This window comes from Tenebrio molitor, chromosome 3, assembly GCF_963966145.1.
Source record: "Tenebrio molitor chromosome 3, icTenMoli1.1, whole genome shotgun sequence".
Lineage (NCBI taxonomy): Eukaryota > Metazoa > Arthropoda > Insecta > Coleoptera > Tenebrionidae > Tenebrio > Tenebrio molitor.
In genome coordinates this window covers 27,530,716-27,554,243 of record NC_091048.1, presented here as the reverse complement: position 1 = coordinate 27,554,243, position 23,528 = coordinate 27,530,716, and the positions used below count along the sequence as shown (strand labels likewise).

Sequence of the window (23,528 nt, the reverse complement as noted above, 5' to 3'; positions counted from 1 at the left end):
ATTAGCTTTATCTTGGGTATTTTTTTGATGGTGGCGTTATCCCGAGCGGGGTGCGCGTTATCGACGTTGTCATATGCAGAGTGTGGAAGTTTGTCGGGAGTTGAAATTACTTTCTGATTTTGTTTAGAACATGTGAGCCGCTCAGGATCTGATTTTTATTCGAGATTAATCCGGGCAAGGGTCCGCCCGGGGCGGCCCTCGCTGCAGATTGTCCATTTAAGCCCTAATTGATAATTTCCAAATGAAATGGAAATTGAGATTTCCAGATGGAATAAAACCCGGCTCGTCCGTCTTTTTCGCCTCGGCTCCGAGTCCCGTTCGAGGGGACACTCGAGCAACTTTAATTGAAAAGGAGTTCCGGGGCAACTTTGCAAATTCCGGCGAGCGTGGTCGAGTGGCGAAAGTCGCACCTAGGAGCATTCTTCAGGAGGGTCGGCGCGAGGGCGCACTAATCGTTGGCTCAAGACGCACCAGATCCCTTGAATAATTTAAGGGAGGCTTGCATCCGGGCCAACCATTGCGTCTTCGGATTTCTGTCAGACTTATGTTGCATGTAACGCTGATACCGAATTACCATATTCCCGCAACAATTCACCGGGCGGTCGGGGAAGTTTTGTTTGAGTTGGAGGGCTTATAGAGTCAGTAAGATGGCGCGTGACGATATAACGGCCGCCATGTTGACGTTGCTGTCGCTCGTATTTATTGCCACCTTGCATTTCGCGCTTGACTAATTGCAAACTTGTTCCGAGAAAAGATATTTCATCCCGGGTCTCGTTTGTAACGCCATAAAGACGTCACGGGAGAGATTACGGCCTAATTAATTAGTGGGGCGGCGGGCCTGATCGCCAGGTGACGGCGGGAAAAAATCCCACCCGGGGGGACTCCTCCATAAGAACTATTTCATTTATTCAGCGGCTCTTTTCGTATTATTTCAAATTCTATTATACGTCAGAGCCGCCTTTGTAGGCACGTTCTCTTTGTACACTGCTTTATCTGTCTTCCGTTTCCGTCGACGTTCCTATCTTAAATAATAATATATACCTGCCTTTCTCTTTCCCCAAACAAGAAAACTTTATATCTTGGCTGCTCCCAAAGTTCGCTCCCTTTTTTTTTGTTTTTCACATCCACCGACTTCCTAAGCCAGGACTGCGTATTAATTGGTCCTTTTTATGTTTCAGGTGTCAGGTCGACGAGATCGTGAAGTGAAAGGTGAGTCCTGAAGGCGATCAGCTCTCTTGTTTTCTTTTATCGGAATCGAAGTCCTTCGCTCCGGGCTCTCCATAAAAACCCGGATCTCGAGATGGGATCCGGACGATGCGACACCCAACAATCCTCCGGTATTCCGCGTCGGACTGGACTCGTGCCAAATGGCCGTCCGGATTTTTCCGGGGTGGAAAGACTCGCGTTAACCCAACGGGAATTTCCTCCACCGGAACCGGTGGCAAAAAGTCTTGTCTTTCCAAAATTCATATTATTTTTTGAAATCTCTTCCAATATCCCTCGATCAACTTTTTTGTTTCTCTACCGAAATTGCTTTTGCTGCTCCACCCTGTCAAATTTTTTTCCCACTTTTTTATCTCTTTAAATTTTCTGTATTTTTCGCCCGGCGCATCCACCATTTCCGTGTGGTGCAAAAAACACTTTGAGAAATTAATTACGACGAAATTAAAATGCCAAAGCTGCTGGCTCGAATGCTTTAATTAAGTCCCTAACGCGGTTTTATGAAAATTCCGGCGCCTCCCCACGATTCCGCCCGTTCGGCATTCGACTGAGGTGCCATTAGGACCGGCGCTTTTTCCGATAACGCGCTTTTAAAATTGAATAAGAGAAAATTAAAGGACCGCGAAACGACTTTTATCTAAACAGCTTTCATTAGTGCGGTGTAATTACAAGAGTTTTTGTTGTTTTTGCGTCCCGGTGTGTAAATCGACCTGTTCATCAATTATCTGTGTGGTAATTCGTGATTGATTGTCCGGTGTCGTTGCGTATGCGGTCGGTGTTTATGAAAGTGTGGCGAAACTTGCCCTAATGGCGCCTAATTTGTTTTAAATGACCGTCGAAATGGAGCCGCCGGAAGTCAAACTTTAACCCGGGACCATATCCGGTTCTTAAAATTTCCCTAGCATACCACGCGATTAATTTCACCTGTCAGAAAGTTGTAATCGCTTTCATTGGAGTTTTCGAAGTGCCATGGGGAGAGAGCGATCGAAGAATTAATAACGGGTGAAGGAATGCGACTCGGGGGAAGTTTTGCATTCAGTAATACATAGTAGTAGTGGTGGTATTTTTGTTTGGGGCAGGATAAAAATACACCAACTAAAAATAACGACAATAAACAAATAAAAAAAAAGTGAATGGTTCGTCGCGGTTTGTTAGTTGAAGTAAATAACATGAATATAAGTAAACACGAAAAAAGAAACAGGAAATAGTAAGTAATGATGCACTCAGTGGAGTAATCTATTGAATCGTTGTCGATAAGGGGAAACATCGAAATTTTATTGAAATTGTTGGAGTTTAGATTACGGTGTCAGTTTTAGAAAATTGACGCTGACAGGGATTAAGTTGTGGAAGTCGAAATTAATTTCATTTGGGAGTGGTGAATATTCTAGATTTTTGTTTACAAGATTAAATAAAAAACGAATACTTGGAATTACATTTTTGCGAGTAGAGCTAAAATGAAATCTACCAAGCGAAAAATACTGCCGTAACCGAATTATTCGGTCTCACAAAAAAGAGAGTATTTCAAAAAAATGCCTTTGAAGTAGGACTAGTATACGTGGCGCGAATAACAGGTCAAAGAGTTTCTGTCAATCTTGCATTAAAATTTAAATATCTGGTCGACGGCTCGATAATCGATAAAAGAAAGTTTGGAATCAGATGTGATGTGTTGTCTAGATTGGAGTGTCTGTTGTGATATCTAGACAGATTTTTGATTTTTTTTCATTTCTTTCTCGACAGAAGACGTTTTAGTAGTTTTTAGCATTTTTGTCGGTTTATTTGAATCCACTTGACTCAAAAACTGACGAATCGATTTTCTTCAAACGAATATTTTTACAAAGAGAAAGTTTCTAGTTGTGTTCTGTAATTTATTTCATCACGATATTACGTCAGGGAAGGGTGTAGTAAAAATAAATCTGTGCGTAAAGTCGGGTCGCTGAACATATAGGTATAGTGATAAAATAAAATGACGGGGGCTAATTGCGCAGAACGGTGTAGGACGAAGCCGGGTTCACAATCAAGCAAGCTCGTCGTTCTCGTAAGAATTTGGCGCGATTGATCGAGGCTGGATGTGCAGATTTCTCCTTTGACACTCTATTGAAGTGATAATTTTACTTTATAATGTGAGAACTGTGTAGAATTTGAATTGTGTACAAACATACTGTGAAAATAATATTACACAAACAAATTTTACAATTTTTTGCATCAACTCTACACGTGCGTACTTTGAAACAAATAGAAAAGTAAAAGTCCTGTAAAACATTGTTTTGTGACATAAGTCGTAAAATTTTAAGGGAAGCAATGAAACATGAAAACGTGATCAAACTGTCAAAGTGAAGTTAACGCGAACGCGAGGTTGTCACGTGATTTTTGGCGGTGTACATCGAGCTTTCAAGAATATGCGCGCTTTTTGAACGAGCCAATCGCAAACTGCTGTTTAAAAATCGCTACCCCTAGGATTCGGTTTTATTACTCTCTCTTGATCGACCCCAGTACAGTATATCGCGGTGTAATGAGCTCGCCTCGCTAATTTCTGGTCGATTTTCATCTAATTTGTGTCTTAATTTGTCGGGTTAGATGAGTTGATTTTTTTAAACGAACTTTAATTTGTTTAGATTCACTTTACCCGCATATTTTTCATTTAGAACCCTTCGCAAGCTAAAGGGGGAAAGCTCGAGCAGAGAGTAGTAATGAATTTTTAGAGAAACGTTCAAATTAAAATTGAACTTGATATTGACATCGCATACTTTAATATGCTGAAATCTTGGAAACATTTTTTTCTTTGAGCTTTTTCATTTTGGCTAAGCGATAATCACTGAGTGCCAGATCTGGGGAATAGGCTGGTCTCTCTAATGATCTAAAACGGCATTATTTTAACAGCTGTGCAAATCGTCTCAATTCTTGTCTTATTATTGTGATATATTTGTTTTAATTTGCAGCTTTGCATTTGTTTGAGCTTTTTAATTTTGACTAAGCGGTAATCACACAGTGCCAGATCTGGCGAATAGGGAGGTCTCTTCAATGATCTAAAACAGCATTATTTTAACAGCTGTGAAAATCGTCTCAGTTCTTGTCTTATTATTGATATATTTTTTTAAATCTGGAGCTTTGCATTAATGATTGTGTCCTTCGTCGGGATCCAGTTGGATTCTTCTTCCGGACAGGGTTCGGTTGTTGTTGAATTTTTGTAATTGTGCACCGGAAAGGCGGTTGCACCGTCGACGTGACCGAAATTCATTGTTCCGTCGGTTATTAGTTCGGCAATCAGCAGAAGCTCCGTCGACGAAAGCCGATTACTAGGGGACCGCTTCCACCATCCGGACAATAATCTCCAATAACAAACCCCCGTTCCGGCAGTAGCGATTCCTCGTCGGGTTTTTGCGGGCCAATTTAACAAACACGCCATCTTCCGCTAATTTGGGAGAGCGTCCAGGATGGCCGGGTCCCATCAAACATTATTTAATAAAGCGAGAATTAGGTAAATGTTGCCCGTAGGAGCCAGACCTAAAACGCCGCTAATATCATCAACCATCGACGACTTTAATTAGTCGGGCATATAGTAGATTAAAGGGTAATTTGCGCGCCATCTTTCGCCTTCTGGCGTTTCGCCCCACACACCTAATAAATAAGGACGGATTAATTGGCGGGGTGATTGATGGTGGTGGGGGATTCGTTTGTTTTTTGAAACGTTTCTCGTGTTTTCGGCCGATCGACGTCGGAAACGAGATTGGATTCTTGGCGATCTGTTAGTGTGCTTAAGGCTTAATGTCTTTCGGTGATTATTTCGCGTTGTGGGGCCATTAGGGCGCGGGTTGGTCTTAATTGATTCGTTCTTGATGCGATCGAGGATTGGAACGATAAATTTTATGCCGATATCGTTCCCGTTCGACTATTAAAAAATATACAAGGACTGCTCACGCAAAACGGCGAAGAGGTCTTTGCTGCTTCTAGCCAAGATGCCTGACATACCTGGGACTCATCTTGCGCTCAGATTCAGTCTTCAGGAGTAGTGAAGTTTTTGCAGGGGTGTCAAAGGACTGCAGAATCGATAGCGTCTTGGGCGACTATGAAATAAAATTCGTTGTCTTTTGCTTCTGACGGGTACACCCTCGTTTAAGTACAGAGTGATCAACAAGAAAACAAATCACGTTTTTCTAAACGTCTGTCTTAGCTTAATCGTACACATATGTATACTTGCTATACACAGTTTTATTGGTTGCCTACCTCTCGAAGAATCTATTATTAAAAAAAAAGGAACAAAAACGTTGGATAAAAGCAAAACCAATTGATCCTACTTTGTGTTGTGGTGTTATTTTTTTTTGATGGTTTAATTCAGGTTCTTCGAGAAACCGTACCGTTGGAAGAATTATTTAAATTGAAGGATCGAACAGACTTCACTTAGATTTTATTTAATAAAACAGGAAAGTGTCTTACTGGAATTTGGTTCATAGAAATGTATGAATAAATGAATTTGGTGGGAGTTTTTATTTAAGTTTTAGGTCTAAATGAAATTCTACTGAATTGAAAATTGGGTAATAAATAAATGAGTGAAATAAAAGGTAGATGGATTTGTAAAACATGATTTTGAAATTGAAGTTTTGAAATGCGAATCGCAGCTAATACAGTTTACGCGTCCGAAATTCATTCGGAAACAATTATTGTCTCGTGCAAAAAAGCGTTATTCAAAATTTTCCAATTCAAATAAGTACACTTAAAAATCTCAAATAACCTCATAGAAAATATAGATAATTACACTACACGGTCAATATAAATGATTGTAGTCCAAGTTGGCTTGAAAACAGAATGTAAAATATGGTTGCCGCTCCATATGAAAATGATCAAACGTATGTGAAAAAGTGAATACACACCGTTCACACAATTGATACTATTGACAGTTCACGCCACATTAGAGTTATGTTTGTATAGAGCGGCAAAAGTTTCATACCATGGGCATGGCTTGCTTTGACTACAATCATTTATAATGATCTGGATAATCTCTATACTTGAGAAATAATTTTAAAATGAAAGTCTTCATCGTTTTCTTCTTGTATATAAATATTTTTTTGTAGGATACATTTGCACAAGATTTTTGACCCATGCAATGTCTAGATCCTCTGTAAAGTATTTTAGATACAGGAAATATTCGTAAATGTAGAATTAACAAAAATATGTCCTCCAATAAAATAGGTACTTTTAACAATATCCCATTACCGCAAAACTTATCTCTCTCACGTTATTATAAATAATTTCCAGTAGCTTTCTGTGCTCTGTGAATGTACATATTTGTAAAATAGACGTTACTTCAAGCAGCCTTTCATTTTATTATTAATATTAAATCAATATTGTTATTTGTGTAAGAATTATCGGTAGATCTAGGGCAACAGCCGAGCGTGGGGAATTATGCCGTGTTGGAGGGTGATCTAGGTTTGCAGTTCGAAGGGCTGCATCATTATTTCACTAAAATTAGACTAAGAAGTGTCGTGACCAGAAAACATCGGTCTTCAGTTTTTAAAGAATACAATACAGGTTTAGTTTCCGAGTAATGGAAGTGAAAAACGTGAAAATACCGCAAAATTCACTTTGCTCACTAGTGAGAAAATATTATTTCCTCACTAGTGATTCAATTGCCATCTTTGCTACTATTTTCAGTGAGCAAAAACCACTGAAATCCAATGATCATGGAAAAAATCTTTTTAAGATTTTCTTTGAAAAATTCGCCTTTGCGAGAACACGTATCCCAATTGTTCAATGCAAAAATGATCACATACTTCGCTGTAGTGAATTTACAACAAATAAATGAAAGATTTTGAAGAGAAAGACTTTTTTTAAGGAAGGAAATGAAATAACAATAATTGTTAGATGGGGTTTTAAAGACACATTTTCGAAATCATATTCTTGTGTCTTTCCCTAATTTAAATTAATCAAAAATCGGTCAAGGTCTTTTCCTGGCCAAAAGTTATTAGAATCGTTTGTAATATTGAAAGTGGAAAGAGATTTTGTTGTGGGTTGTGGTAGATTTATTAATGAAATTTTTGCTTTCACATTAAAAATTTTAATACGCTGTTTTGAATTTTGCTTTATCTCTGATACGTATGAATGAAAATGTGTATATTTTCCGGATATTTTTTTGTCAGATTTTTTAAATATTGTTTTGAGTGGATCCATTGTTAAATGTTAAATTCAACGTACCACCTTTACCAATCTGTGATAAATTTAGGCAAGTCGAAATGTTTCTGCACAAAAATATCATAGAACATTAAATATTTAGTAAAGTAATTAAATAGTAACGAGTCAAAAACAATAGTAATAATGTAACAAGTGAGTAAAATAACATTTTTTTACGAGAAGGAAAATTTGGCGCACGAGCGAAACGATTGCCCAAATACGCCAAGCAAAAAAAGATACTTTACAAAAAAATTTTGCCCTCCGTTATTAAATGCATAGATTTTTTCATTCATTCGCGTTCATAAAAAACTTTTCTTAACGTAAATGCGTGAAAAAATGAACCGCTATGGCACTTTTTTAACGCTTCTGGACCTATTTCAAAATCACATTAATTTTAATTTAATTTTTAAATTAATTTTACTACGTGGATCTAAAAACTGAAAACAAAATATTGTCCTTGCAAATGTTTAATTCATATTTATTTATTTTGCACTATGATTCTTTCCTTTTATTCCTAGTTTTTCCCGTAAATTATCTCAGATAAAAAAACATTCCACTACAACAGGTACTTCAGCAACGCTATCTTTCATTTTTAAAACTAATATTATTGTTATTCTTAAATTAAACCGGTTTACATAAAACGTAATAAATGTGTACTTAAAACTCACCCTTGCGGCATTCCAAGCGAAGTGTCGATTTTACGGTTTTCAATTTTATTTAAAATGTCGTAAAACTTTTTTATCGTCCACCGTTTATGAAAAAATTCTCTCTTATTCTCACGGTTCATTTTTTATTTTATAGGAGTATATACCTTTATTAAGTGTGGCAAGGATTCAAAAAGTCCCAACAGACGACACATTCAATTGCATCGTGATGGAAATTGTGGATTGCGGTTATCGCCGATCAATTACACCCAAAACCATTGTTTTCGGTTTTGTTCGTCACGCTATTAATTATAATCCTAAACAATCTTTACCCGTTTGTCATAACTATTGATTCTATTATGACAAAACTTCATTTTTGCGGCAGAAATTAATTTAATTACACAAATAAATAACCGTGTTTACCATTCGTTTAATAAATCTTGTCCGAAAATATTTCATTGATTAGATTTAATCTCTCATACAAAACATTTTTGTTATTACATAACTTTTAGATTGTCTGGACAACAGACTCGAAGTATTTTTGGTGCGAAACGAGCACTTCGCGTACCTAAAACAGACCGCGAAATCTAGTTTCGCGGCCCTTGTTTTTAACGACGGCCGTTAAAGTAAACTACAGTCAATTTTACTACAATTAAAAATTTTCGCTTGCACAAAAGTATTGTATACACCTTGGCCGCGAAATCCTTTAATATCCACGAGATTGTCTTGCCTCGGCTGCAATCGGCCTCGGCGACAGTTTTCCTCCCAGTACGTTAAAGAATGATTTCGCAGCCTTGATGTACAGATAACTAGTGTTGCTTTTCGTTGTTGGTACCTCATAACAAGTAGTCTGGAGTCAACAAATCGGGGCGGAAGTGTGGCAGCGTCAAAAACACATCGCCGGTTTAAATTCCCCTCGTAGGTGGCGTGTTTGCACCCCATCATCGTGCAACATTAGTGCTTTTCCTCGTCGATGGCTCTGCGTAAAGAAAAAATCTCTTTGAAGGGCTCTCATCGTGTTTCTAGTGTGTACATCAAATAAAATTCCGTTTATTGTCGAAGTTGTGTTTGCAGAGTCGTCTCTCAATCGATAATGTTACAGGAGTCGCCTTGTATCCGAGATATTTTATTCATGCCCTATTTTATTTTCGGTAAATAGTCGTCTGGCAGCGCGTCCTCCTCGGACTCTATTTGTTTAAGTGAAGAGTTGCCAATTTTATTAGTGTTTAATCTCCGTAGATTCTGAGCAAAATACGGGACCTTTTAGCGGAATGTAATTTCGTTACTTAATAGAATGCTTTTAGAGTGGAGTATTTAATTACTCGAGTCCACTCCTCCACCTTTCAAACTCCACTTCCTTTTTTCTCCAAGATCCATCGATTCCGCCGTGTCGCCGCGGTACGACTGCGCCATTATCCGAAAAATGCAATTTGTATCGGCGGCGGTTCGAATTGTTTCCCGCTCGAACGGCCCCAAATTAAGAACTTATCCGAGACGAACGATCTAAATGAAAATCTCTCCGGAGGTCCAGCTCCGAAAACATCCCTTACGCGTGAAACACTGCAGATATAATCGGAGGAGTACCTCGCTCAAACACGCGCTGCCAGCAAAACCTCGCCCCGGCCTCGCATAAAACACCCTTTGATAAATTACCGCAATCCGTAATAAAACACACCCAGTGTGTCTAATTAGAGTCCTTTTGATCCGATCGGAACGCCCGAAATACCCGTCGACGACGACGCTCCTGCTGATTTTGTTCGCGCTTATTAAACGTTTTCTCCTGCGGAGGGTTGATCCTGCGATCGGGCGAAAACGACGCCGATCATAATTGGAAATTAAGTCGGTCGCAGGAATTGCGACAGACCAACTTTTCACGTTCAAAGAAGATGAAAATGTCAAGTGAACGGAGTTATGGTGAAAGTTGGACGTGGAGGCGAAAGAATACAAGTTTTTTCCGAAAGGCTGAGGGACCGACAGGAGAGGACGAGACTCGCTTTGATTACGTAAAATTATTTCCTCTCGTAAAAATACTAGAAATTTTGGTTTTGTGTCGAACTGTTCAAAAGATATAAAAGTTTCATATCGTGCATGCAATAAACGTATAATATTTTCGTTTTACTTGTGCGTCGTAAACTTTTATTGGTGGTGTTTGTTATAGCCAACAATAAATTTGTTAGTGAAAATTATTAGTTCGTATTTTTACTCTTACTACCTGTGAACCTCACCTAAAGCACCAACACAGATTCAACAGAATCTGCCAATTCACACCTTGCTTAAAATTAAGAAATTTCTGATGCTGGTTTTGGGTCGTTTGGTTAAGTCGTAGTGTACCGTAAAGAATGAATTTTACGAGGTACAAACAAAGCGAAATTGCGATATTTTCCAAATGAAAAGCAATATTTACAGTCTGAGTGAGAACACTTCAAGCTAGAGAAGATGAGAGTTATCTGATAAACGAAATTTTATGTACGAGAGCTCAAATCTAATGATTGAAATGTTTTCGGACTGGATTTACCAAATGAATAATAAACAGTCTTTTATTGGTGTTATTAAATTAATCTCTACCACAAAAGTGAAGTTGTGTCATAAAAGAATCGATAATGATGACAAACGTGTAAACTTTGTTCAGGATATAATTAATAGCGTGACATACAAAACCAAAAACAATGGTTTTCGGTGTAATTGATCGACGATAACGGCAATCCACAACTTTCACCACAATACAATTCGATATGTTTTCAATCCTTTGGGGGGTCATAAAAGTCAATGAGAAGTCAGAAGTGAAGGTGCAAATGAAGAACAGTTTTTTCATAAACAGGCGACAGTAACAGTACTTTATGGCACAAGTGCGTAAAGTAGTACTTTTCACACGAACCGGATGTTTGTTCGTACGAGTCACAGGCGAGTGCGACAATTTCATGAGTTTTACGCACTAAGAAGAGTGAGGTTTAGTACTATTTTTTAACAGTCGTAAAGATACAGTTTCACATGTATGTGTGTGCTCTATACACTCAAAAATTACTCGACCGATTTGGGTGAGAACTTCACAGTTTGTTCTTATTAATGCCAGGAGTATTTAGGGAGTGGTTTGAATGAAATCCGACAGGTAGCGCTGTTGTTTTGACAGCGTTAATTAAAAATTGGATTTATTCAGATTTCGCTGTTTAATATCGATGATAGATGTGACTCTTTTTCGTCTTAATTATTTGGATTTTTTGCTATTCGATCTTCTACGATAACCTTGCACAGTAAGATTTTTGGAAAATTGGAAGAGTTTGGAGATGTAGAAATCAATTCAAAAAGCATTAAAAGAAAACTAGGAGAGTGGATCATCTGTTCGTCGTTCCTCCAAGAAACTGCCACTACTTTTTAAGCGAAATAAAAACGCGAACTTCAATTGCCTTTTGGAATGCAGAAAATTAAAAGAAAATCTCATAAATGGTGTTGCTTTGTTGTTTGGATTTTTTTTGTCGAATCTTGGGTGGGTCCATCTATGTACCAAGACAATCTGCAGAATAGTTTAGTAGGGGTGTTGGATTCTCTCATGGGCTGTGACCTTGGAATGCTGTTTCTGGTGTGCTTGTTAAGCATGGTGCGGTGACACACGAGGATGGTTCATCATTTATTCTCCCCGATAGAGAAGATCCAAAACATTTTGGTAGGACATTCGGTGTATCGCGGATCGACTTCTCGTCGGAGTTTTTGAACTCGCGGCGGTGTTTTTGCATAAAATGCAAATTGTCAGATGTTTATTTTATTCTGCGGAACGGGGGGTGATTAAAATTCCGAGACGGATAGAAGGAAAACAATGTCATCGAGGACGTGGAGCGAAATCAAAACGGAGACCGAAAGGACTAGGAATTACTGTTCTGTCTTTCGCTAAGAAGAAGGACTTGAGATTTATTCCCTAATAAACTAAGTCCCGGGGATGGTCTTTTAAATTGCCTAAAGAGGATTGACAAAATTAAAACAGTGGGACTGCTCGAGCCGAACTAACTATATCCCTAGGGAAATTGGAGCTCGAGCCGATGCGATAGCCCGACAACTCGACCCTTAATCCTGAATATTTCATTATTCGTCATTATTTTGCATCCCCCGTAATATCGGTTGATTTCTGTGAAAAAGTCGCCAACCCTAATGGGATAAATTAAACATGGCTTGAAAGGAACGAAGGTCGCGGCAGCTCTCGAGGGTCCGAATCTGGGGGCTCTTTGATTTTCATGAAGGCGGCTCTCGTATCCCGATTGTTACCCGTTCTCGAGGACTCTTCCGTGATTTCTCCCCGTGATGAATGTTAAATATTTCCTCCACTCTGGCAGATCGATTCGACGTAATGCTTGTCAAATATCTGAACCGTGCCATAACCACGTTCTGTCTATATTTGAGCAAGGCCGGGGAGCATTTATAGTCGGAGAAGAGAGCGCCAGAACCAGATGTCAAAAACCCTTTTAACGTTCCTTTGACGGCTTCGTTCGCCATTACACATTAATATCCCTCATCTAGCAGACAATTTTGCGGCAATTTCAACACGGAACCCTCTCCCGATAAAGCCGAACGTGCGCCCGTTGTTATCGCTGCTCCTGACACGAATTACGCGGAAAAATCGCACACATCGATCGGGGTGGTTCTTCTACCCTCTTAATAAGGCCGCGTCAGCGAATATTCCGGCCGTCAGAGCTGGACGTCGACGATTAATCCCTCTCGTCGACGTTTTTCCAAGGATGCAACTCGTCCGATGCTAATTCCGCACACACTCGCCTTTTACGAGTTAATTAACTTCACCCGAACAACTTCCAAACTTCCATCACCAACAGACAAAAACGCCAGTTGGTTCCGCGCCATTTTTCCGCCCCCCACACTTATTTATATTTCCCTGCATAAAGTTTAAATGGGAATTGCATTATGCAAAACTTAAACATCGCCCCGAACTTCTTAAAGAAACTCGAGACCATATCGGGTGCGGCGGTGTAGATTTGCCCTAAATATTTTACGAACTTATCTAAGTTTAATGGTACAGAAAGATGGGCTAGATTCTGATTATCCGGTCCGGGCAAGAATCCAGCTCCGGATGCACAAGATGACTGCAACGTTTTCTGCCAGATTTTCGACTGGCACCCCCCAAATATTTCACGACTATGACGAAAATCCTGATTAAAGGGCGCTGGAATCTTAATAATCCCGCAGTGCATCCGGTGACGCTGCGCCACCCCCTCCGGCCCAAGAAGCGCTAATTCTGAGCTAAGCCCTCGAGTCGGCATTGTTCCGCAGGAATTGATCCTTTTTGGGGGTGCAGTGTCAACAGAAACTTTAAAATTGCTTCCTGAATTTTATTTAAATGCCACATCCCGGTGAGATATCGGTGTCCCGCCTTGTTTACATTCTGCCAGGGGTGGTGGACAACTGCCCGACCGGCTGTCGATTTATCGGGAATATTCCTTCACAGGACTCGGGATTTGTAGAGTGCAAGCCGCCCTGACAGCGCCGACCTCTTACAGATTTTATTTCCCCGGTTTACGAGTTCAAGGGGATGCACCAAGCGAGACAGCTGACGCCGGATCTCCAGATGAGCCGGAGTCGGTTGGTCACCTCGCGCGAGGGAAATCCCCCGGAGCGCGCCTACACGCTCACCTGAGGGGCGGGAGGATGTCTATCGACTGTCGCGGATGATTCTTTCGGCGTGGGTCCCCGGAGGCGCGGAATCAATCGATATTTAAACAATCTCTCGGTGGGATTGATGGTGGTTTGTGTGTGGAAGGCGGACTCAGCGAGGTGTTAAGAGAAAGCTCGACAGCGGGACCAGCTCGACCGAGAAATAACACGACCTAGGAATTCTCGCACGGATCCTGCACCCAACACGCACCACGGATCACGTCCGTGTTACCCTTCAGACGTGTACGTTCTGCCGGGAGGGATCACCGACGCGACATCTGTCCACGTGAAGACCTAGATGGCAAATTCGGCGATTAGGGCACCGTCACGGACGCGATTTATGAAGGGGAGGAAGGCTCCCCCGACAAAGAAAAGAACTCGTGTTTTTGTAAACGTTTCTGAGTGATGGCAACCAGACATATAGGTGTCCTGGTGACCTTGCTTTCGCGAAACGAACCGCCACGGGAGAATACGCGAGACCGGAATTATAAGACTAGGATGTTAGAGAGATTTGTAACGTTGCATTAGTGTAGAGTTGGATTTTTGTGGCTCGCGCGTACAATTTTATCGCGCTTTTGTCGAACCCCGTAAAACCCTGAAAGCGTTCATCCTCGTTCGGGAGGATTCTTAACGACGCCGAAACATACAAAGTGACTTCTTTGTGGCCATATTGATATTTCATCTGGCGATAGATCGCAGGTGCGTGCTGACATCAGCCCATAGAAGACAGAAGGCCCGCGAGATTGGGTGAAGTCTCGCATCGCTGATTCTCGCGGATGATTTGTTCGGGTTCGTGTTGTTTTTCAATTAGCAAGAGGTAAATAAAACAAGAACATGAACCTCTCCCGATATTGGCTACCCGTTAACTGGCAGCTAAAGGGAGTTTAACAGTGTTTGTGTTTGTCTTAACTTGAGGCGAAGTTCTCGCGCGCGCTAATGAACCGAGCACCTCCACCCCATCCCGTCGAAACATGCCAGCGTCAAAGGGTGCGTAATGACAGGGCAAATTCGAAAGCACCTGGAGGCGCGGCTAAGAAGTCGAGGTTGAGACGTCGGGATTAGGACGGTCGAAAAACAAACGGCGATAATTTGTGCGGATCTTTCCGTTGATAATCGATGCGATTTGTGCCGGAGCGGCTGTTAAAAAACCGCCACGAAATCGGGAAAAAGTGAGAGGGCGAGGGGAAACAGTGACGCCCACGGCTGCCACCATTCGCAGATAAATCTCCCTGTCTCTTGCACGTTTTACACGGTTTTAATCAACCCGAACAAAAACCGTCACCGGTGCTGAAACAACGTAAACTTCTGAAAAATACCCGAAACACCAGTCGGCGGGGCCAACCGAAAAAAACTGAATATTCAGGCGGCGGTACCGCGTAATTTCACCCTTCATTATACGCCGCCACCTACGGCGGGGTGGAATTTCTCCGTTTCGGGATTTCTTCGCCTCGCCGGACAGGTGAGGGTGTTTGTTCAAATCTGCAAGCGTGGATTTACTGTTTTAATTTTTTTTATAGTGACTAATGTTCCAATTTGCATTTTTTACCGCCGCGTTTTCCATTATCATTATTTACAGATAGTGCCTTTGCGGACCGACATTTTTGTAATCTTGTTTTTGTTCGAAATGGATTTCGTTCCTCGTGGATGTGATTTATTTTCGTTCCGGAGGAATTCCTTTTATTGGAATAACCGCCTGCACTGGCGAATTCCATCTTTGATCCACTTTTTGCCCCGGATCGAATGAATTAGTCCAGGGTGCGAGGCGAGGGTGCTCATTAGCAGATAAGCCGTACGGGTTCTACCCCGAAATCCCACGCGTTTTCTTATGGAGGGCTGTTTTTCGTATGCATACAATTGAAATCAGTTTACGGTTAACTAAGGTAAACGCTGGATATCCATTCGCAAATGGAAACCCTTAATCTCTTGTGCTAAATGGTGATCGCGAAGCGACGATGCGGTCATCTGAACGACTTTAAATTGCATGAGGAACCTCCCTGAGAAAGTACACGGGATTAATAAAGAATTCCGGCGGAGGCGTCACTAATCGCGAGGGTGCTTCGGCGGGTTTAAGAGCGGTCGTAACAGCTGTCAAAACACGGAGTAACTTCACGGGGAAATTTTACAATTTGCCAAATTAGTCGCCGGGGATGGTGTGTACTCGCCGGTTCATTACAGAAATAAATTGATGCTTCGGAAGGTCGTACATTCCGAAAGTTTTCCAGGGGTCGGTGGAGAATGAAGGATTTTAATTGCTGCGTCGAGTTTCGGACTTTTTCCGCCATTAAATGTGCCAAAAGTCGAGCAAATAGAAATTGTACGCGGCGAAAGACGAAGATGAACAAGCCGGGTCCGGCTACCGTTTCATCATTAACTCTTCGGGACTTTTTTAATTACGAAACTAGCAGTAATTGTTGCGCCAATTTTTCTCCAGAACGAATATTAATGAACCGGAGAGAGTTCATAATGAATTACGACCCCCTCCACACGTCAATTTACCACTAACTCGTCTGGCAAACATCTGACTAGTCTCGCTTTTTGATTTTTAATCAGACAGCTAATCAAGTGGATTGGGCGCACCTCGTAGTCACACCGAGTACTGTGGCCAAGCGCCTAGCGCGCCACTTTACATTCGGGGGTCCCGGGTTCTAACCCTGACCAGGTGTGGGTTTTTTTCAAAGGTTTCCCCACACCATCACATCGTGGTATATCGCATATAACAGATATCAACCTCTAAGTACCTACCACCTTCCTTCCGCACCCATCCTCACCGTACCCATCCCGAATCTTCCCATCAGTGTGGCTGAAAAGGCACTGTAAAGCCTCAGCAGGCCGCCCCTCTTCAGGGGGGAATGAAAGATGTATCCTTTCTTGTCACACATCTTGCGTGAGGCGTCCCTCAAGACTCCACACTGGGTCCAACGTTTTTCCTGTTTTGTATGGGCGCTGTTGCAGCCAGATCTACCTCCGGATCTTGCGTGCGTGCACACGAGCAAACATTCTAGACTGCAAATATTTGCAAAATGTCGTTCGGAATTCGTTGTCGGCTGAGTGGGGTTGTCCTTCGGTGGAAAACGTGGCGTGTGGAGTTTTCACAGCGCGCGGCCTTTCCGGGCGAAAGTTCCGGTTGCGAATTCAAATTTGGTCGGGATCGATTTTCCTCACGGCGAATACGTTCCGTGTTGATATTTGGTGCTAATCGATCGGGTGGAGCGGAGTCGAGCCTGTCTGGGAAGGTCGCCCCCGTGATCCTCTCATACTGTGTCATTTTAACCGGAATAAAAGGAGTAATTCCCGGAGACTTAGAGTTCGCAGAGGCCGGAATAATTTAGTGTCGCGACTGTTTCGAATCGGAGTGATTCAGGAGCTGTCACATCCGTTCAAGTTATCTGGTGAAAATGGGATTTTGTACATAATTAAAATTAATAACATCAGAACGGTTGCGGATGGGGAGAGGGAATTAGCGGAGGCAAAAAGTGGAGTCGATCGATGAGACGGAGTTGGGTCGGAGTATTTGAATGGGAGGGCAGAAAAGGTAAATATTTGGGGGGTCTCTGTAAAAATATGGTCGTTGTTTACGTTCTCGTGTTTCCATTAATAATGAAGAGCGCGGGAGCCTTGAGCGACTCCGTCCCGGACGCGAAACGTCGCCCCTTAACAAGTAGATCTCTGCGAGTCGAAAAGTTGGAGGTGTCAAACTACCGAAAGAAGTCGAACTGTGACATGATTGATGAGACTGCTCCGGATTTTATTCGTTTTGTGTCCGTTCCCGGTGTCACTTCCATTCCCCGCGGGCTTTTTTTATTGCCCGTGTATAAATTTCCGCTACTCCTTCCACAGCTAACCGGCAACTCCACCTCGTTAACGTCCGCACAGAGAAAACTCCATTTCGCGCATAATCGAGTTGGTTTTAAAAATGGAATCGAGTTGTGTGCGGTTAATTTTTTTTTAATTTGTCCCGTTCTCGGGCGCAAAACACTCCCCCTTATCTCGGATTACGTTCTACTCTTAATGCAATAAAAAACTTTTATCTGGAAACTCTGGATATTTTCGTAAACCGGCAGCCTTTTGTTGAACTCGGTGTAAAACATTCGGGCCGTTTAGTTTCGCGGGAGATACCGAGGAGTTGGCACAGACCTGATGTCTCAACTTCGGCGAGTTTTTTTTATCGCCCCCCTCTAGCAAGAAGAAGTTTTCTCGTGGAGAGGTCGCAACACGAGACATTATGTAGGGCGGTCGTAACTCGCGAGCGATTAAATTCGTGTTGGTGTAAGTCAACGATTTTTCAATATTTCCTCTACAATAAAAGCCCGATCGGTAGCTATTTAATAAAAGTTTTATCCTCTCCCATATCAATATCCATAACGTTTTATGGCTTTACCCTGTCGCGGGGATAAATCAAATCCCAAATTTCCAGATCGAAATTAGTTATTATAAGAGAGCCGGGCCTTGAGGGATATATAAAAAGACAACAACAAGATAAGGCAATTTGCGACGACGTCCTTGAACCGCACTCCGGAGATGCGGCATACAAGATATGGGGGAGAAAAATGATGTAATTCTTGCGTTCGGCATGACGCGGCTTCCATACAACCTCCGCCTGATGAATGTCTTCATTTCCCGACTCGTTTTGATCGACACACGCGAGGATCGTCATGAAATTTACACGACCAACGAACGATTGATTGATCGTCCTTCAGATGAACTCGATTCGACTCTGGTTTCGTCCGTGAATGCGGACGAAACGCTTAGTCTGTCGCACGTTCGTTGAACGTCCGTCGCACGTCCGTGGAACGTCCGTCGAACCGATTTTGTCGCTTTTCGAAACGGAGGAATCGGAGAGGCGCGAAAACGAAACCGCGATATTTCTCTTTGAAGGGAAATTGTACAAAAGGTTGATTGTTGACAGGAAATTACGGCGGTAAATTAACGAACAGGGTGGAAGGTCCGCGTTACGACGGTCAGGTTCTTTGAGATATGTGCGGTTGTCGTATCAGGCGTCGACTTTTCGGGATAATCCGCGAAAATCGCGTATTCGACCGGATTTGGGTCGCGAGAGACGGCGTCCCATTTTGGCGACGATTTATAGTGTATTTTTCGTTTGTCGGTGAACGCGGACGGAACGATTCGTCCGTCGCACGTTTGTGGAACGTCCGTCGAACCGATCTTGTCGCTTTTCGAAACGGAGGAAGCGGAGAGACGCGAAAACGAAACCGCGATATTTCTCTTTGAAGGGAAATTGTTCAAAAGGTTGGTTGTTGACAAGAAATTACGGCGGTAAATTAACGAACAGACTGGAAGGTCCGCGTTACGACGGTCAGGTTCTTTTAAATATGTGCGGTTGTATCGGGCGTCGACTTTTCGGGATAATCCGCGAAACTCGCGTATTCGACCGGATTTGGGTCGCGAGAGACTGCGTCCCAATTTGGGGACGATTTAGAGTGTATTTTTCGTTTGTCGGTGAACGCGGACGGAACGATTCGTCCGTCGAACGTCCGTTGAACGTCAGTCGCACGTCCCTGGAACGTCCGTCGAACCGATTTTGTCGCTTTTCGAAACGGAGGAAACGCAGAGGCGCGAAAACGAAACCGCGATATTTCTCTTTGAAGGGAAATTGTACAAAAGGTTGGTTGGTGACAGGAAATTAACGAACAGACTGGAAGGTCCGCGTTACGACGGTCAGGTTCTTTTAAATATGTGCGGTTGTCGTATCGGGCGTCGACTTTTCGGGATAATCCGCGAAAGTCGCGTATTCGACCGGATTTGGGTAGCGAGAGACGTCGTCCCATTTTGGCGACGATTTATAGTGTATTTTTCGTCGGCGGAGTGCGAAAAACACCCCAAAGAAGTAAGATAATTCCGAGATGGAATAATGAAAACACCTCGGAGCCGTTCCGTCTTGGCGTGGCCGTAAATGCGAATGGAAAGGCGACCGGTAAATTCGGAAACACGAAAATAAAGCGCGCACGTTATTTAAAATGAAAAGTTCGCCGCCCCTTATTTACGGTTTAATCAAAGTGCGGAATTAAAAGTTGCTGTTGGGGGCTTACGTCGGGCTCGTTTTTGTTTTCTTTTCTCTTTTCTTGTTGTTGATAAATTAACCGCAAGAGATTTCTAATCATAACATCGCATCGCTACAACCAACTTCTTATTTAATTTATCACCCGGGCGCTTAATTAGCACTGCGAATTTCCGGCCTAATTGAGTCGCCCTCACTTTTGTCGTCTTCGATCCCGTCTTAATGCAGCATCCTGCGGTGTAGGCATCCAGGACGAGTCCCCTTTGATTTTGCATGCTCCGCATCGTCCGCATTCTGCCCCCAAGTGGTGCTCTGCATTTTGCTATCGTGCCCCTTGCACATTGTTGCTCCAAAGTGGCATCCTCCCCTGTTTTATTGGACGAGCGGAAGGTGTACGTCCCTGACGCGAATCCTAACCCATTTGGAAAAATCGAAGCCGACAACGTGAGACGAGAGCAAGACGTGTCCCCCTTTCTCGAGCACCAGGATGACGTCCAACGAAACTTCGACGTTGCAAATCTATTTTCACTTAAATTAAATTCTCGTTAAAATCGAATTACGGCGCAGCACACCTGCGCTATTATTTGTTGCTCAGACCCTTTCCTGGGATTTATTTTTCGATGAGGCGGCAGCTTCATTAATTAGGACTCGCGGGCGCGACGCGCGGCCTTGTAGTTGGAAGTGGGCGGGCGCGACACGCAACGGCTGGCGCCATCTCTCGCTCGCGAACGGGAACGACCGCGTCGGTAGTTTTTGCACGCAGCTGGATGTTCCACGCTCAAATCGCGGCCTTTGTGCCTGTCCAAAAAGCGATTTAAACTTCCGCCGCTACAATTTTAAACAGGAAACAAGCCCCGGGGTGACTTTGATGGAATAAAAACCGATGTGTGCGCTTTGGCCCGCAAACGGATGAAGAGTTCGAGAGTTTAAAACTAATTCCGAAAATGACAAATCGCATCCTATCAGACCCGTCCGAATGACAAATCCCTTTCCGTCGAAATTGCAATATTCACTTTGTCCCACAGACCAAGATCCATAACTCACGAGACAAATCCGCTCCACGACCGATTCAATTTCGTGCTCGAATCTCGTCCGGGAAAAAACTGTATCGATTATTAATTCGAAATCTCCCTAATACGGCGGTTCGGGTCAATTTCCTTTTGTGCTTTGACCGCATTTACAAAACGGGAGTGCCGGGGTGGTTTTGCTGGTGACGTTTTATCGTGGCAGTTCGGATTCGGTCCGGTTCAGTTAGTTGCGAAAGTTTGGAGGAACATTCGCCGCCTTTAATGGTCATTTCGTATAATTATCAGGATAATATCACGATTTTATTGCGTCCGGAATGGATTGCGGACGTAGTTTACTCAAAATTCACTTGTAGTACTCGCCGGAATGATCTAGGAGGTTGGGCAGTGTCGGCGATAAACTCCGTCCGACACCAATTTAGTCGCCAAGCTAGTAAAGCTCGGAAGAAAAAAGCAAACACCAATCCTGACAGCAGACTATCCCGGTTCTGAGCCTCGTTTTAGTCTCTGCTCTTCCAGATTCCCACCGGGGTGAAATTATTATCCCATACGTTATGATACGGCTCCAGTTTATGCTCCACCCGCGAACTCCGGTAATTTAATAGCGCGAGAGTCTTCCGCGGGAGCAAGTCGTGTCGTTTTTTAATTGGCGTTCATTATCGATTCGAATTTGCTCTGGATTGATGTTGTCGCTCGTAATATTTTTACAGCTGGGACAAAGTAACGAGAAAACATAAATAGTTTATGGGAGATAAAAAAGCACTGAGGCTTTATTCAACATTTTTCCACCGCAAAAACGCCATATTTTATGTGACGTCTCCCACTATAATTTCACAGTCGTAAGCAAAGTTTGATGTGACGCAAGTTTAATCCCCGGCAATAAGGGCGTACGTGTGTGAAATGGCGTGATGACGCCATTACGGGGTGCAATCGCGAAGAAAGGTGCCAGTGGCGTGGGTAAAGGGTTGGACGCGCGTCGGGGGTGGCCAACACGGCTAATAATTTCCAACCGGGGTGAATTTTTAACAAAGTCGCGCATAAAGCCGCTCCATCATTCTCAAAACGAGTCTTGATGTAGCTTTTATCTTGGCGTAAGAGCGGAGAGGCATGAGGGACCGATGTAAATTATGAATTACGGAGGAAGTTGAACAAAACGGGGACGGAGAAAAAAGCTTGCGTCAGAATTATTAATGCATTGATAAGTGGGGGCGGTCGACGGACGTCTCGATCGGTTCGGGGGTTCGGACGTTATTTTTCCGGCGGCGGCGGCATATTCCGCGCCCCCCGAAATTGGATGTTCGTCCTATTTTCGCGCACACATTTATCAAAACAAATTTAAACTACATTATGGGGATCGATAGAGCGGCCAAACTGACAAGGGTTGAAAATGGGGTTGAGATAAAATCTATTTTATGTCCGGGAGGAATTAGCCGCGTCTGGAGGTGACCCGGAACCGTTCCGATAATTCCATGCAAATAGATTTAATTTTATTTAAATACGATTCAATAGATCGGCCGTTTTGTGCCGGTGTGTATGTGTTTCCCCGGAGAGAGGATACACACAGACACACACGTCGGCAGAGGGAAGGGCACTTGAACGCAGGTTAATCCCCAATTCTATGCAAATTACCGAAGCAGATTCCGTTTCCTCCCTAGAAATTGGAATACTCGACACGGTTTTCCATCGTGTAAACTTCGCAACGACAAAGTTATCGCCTCGCAGTCGTTATGTAAATTGCGCGACTATCTCCCCGTATGAAGATATGACGACTTACGATCATTATCTCTCACTTAACCCGGGACGACGCTGCGGTCCAGCTTCCGCCGCCCCCGCTCCCTTTTTCCACGCAAAAATACAATTTCTCGCTCGCGCCACGCAGATTTCCACCCCCCTGTCAACCGTGACACGTGATGAATTGTGTTCCCGCCCTCCGACATATCGAAAAGACGCCATAATGCACGTCCAATTAAATCATTTAAAAGGCCAAATTTCAATATAAATTCACGAACGTGGGGCGCACATAACGGACTCCTCATCAAATTAATGACTCTCCCGAATGAAACTTAATTAGAATGTCGTTTTGATCGTGATTGGGTCCGTCTGGGAGCGGAAAGTGGTTCGGTTCGAGTGCGCTTCCCGCATCTTTTCTGTCAATTCCCGACGATTCGTCCTACATTAAAGCGAAAACGCTGAATATTCGGGTGACATTAGCACGTCGAACCAGGGTCGCGACTTCGGGTGCGAGACTTATACGAGCGGGGGGCGACCGGCAGCGGTGAGATGTAATCGAGGCGCGGGATTCGAACTGTCGTGAGCGATCAGAGCGTGTCAGAGACCTCCCGTATTAATGCCAGGTGAATAAATTACACTGGAGTTTTATCATCGCGCAAACTATCATGTCATTCCCAGGTACAAAGCGGCGGCTGCACAAACGCGTCTCCCTTGAACGTGATAACTCCCGCTTTTATCCGCAAAGTATTGTGCGGGAGTTTTCACGTATGGAAAGCGAGCAACGTGAAATAAATAATAAAATTAATGATGGCGTATCGTGGGGGATTATTTGCGGAGTGGGGAGCGGATTTTTGCGAATATCAGTGCGGAAAGCGGCACCAGCGGCCATTAATAAATTAATAATGCCCCGCTAGAGCCCGTAACGGGCCACAATACTCCCTAATTACTCGGATCCGGCGGCGGGAAGAATCCGGGTGAGCCGTATCGCTCCGGTGCAGCTTAACTCCTCTGTCAACTGAATATTACACCAGTCGTGATGCAGTCGCCCTGTCCGGTGACCTGGAAATCGAAGCTCCTTTA

At 43.1% G+C, this 23,528-nt stretch overlaps 1 protein-coding gene across 4 annotated transcripts in view; it reads left to right on the top strand.

Moving 5' to 3' along the window:
- cpx (complexin) overlaps window positions 1–23,528 on the top strand; it is a 131,510-nt gene that overhangs the window by 44,281 nt on the left and 63,701 nt on the right. For all 4 annotated transcript variants that reach the window (XM_069040625.1, XM_069040627.1, XM_069040624.1 and 1 more), the window contains one exon: window positions 1,179–1,209. The gene's annotated coding sequence lies outside the window, so the exon portion shown is untranslated. The remainder of the gene's footprint in view (window positions 1–1,178; window positions 1,210–23,528) is intronic.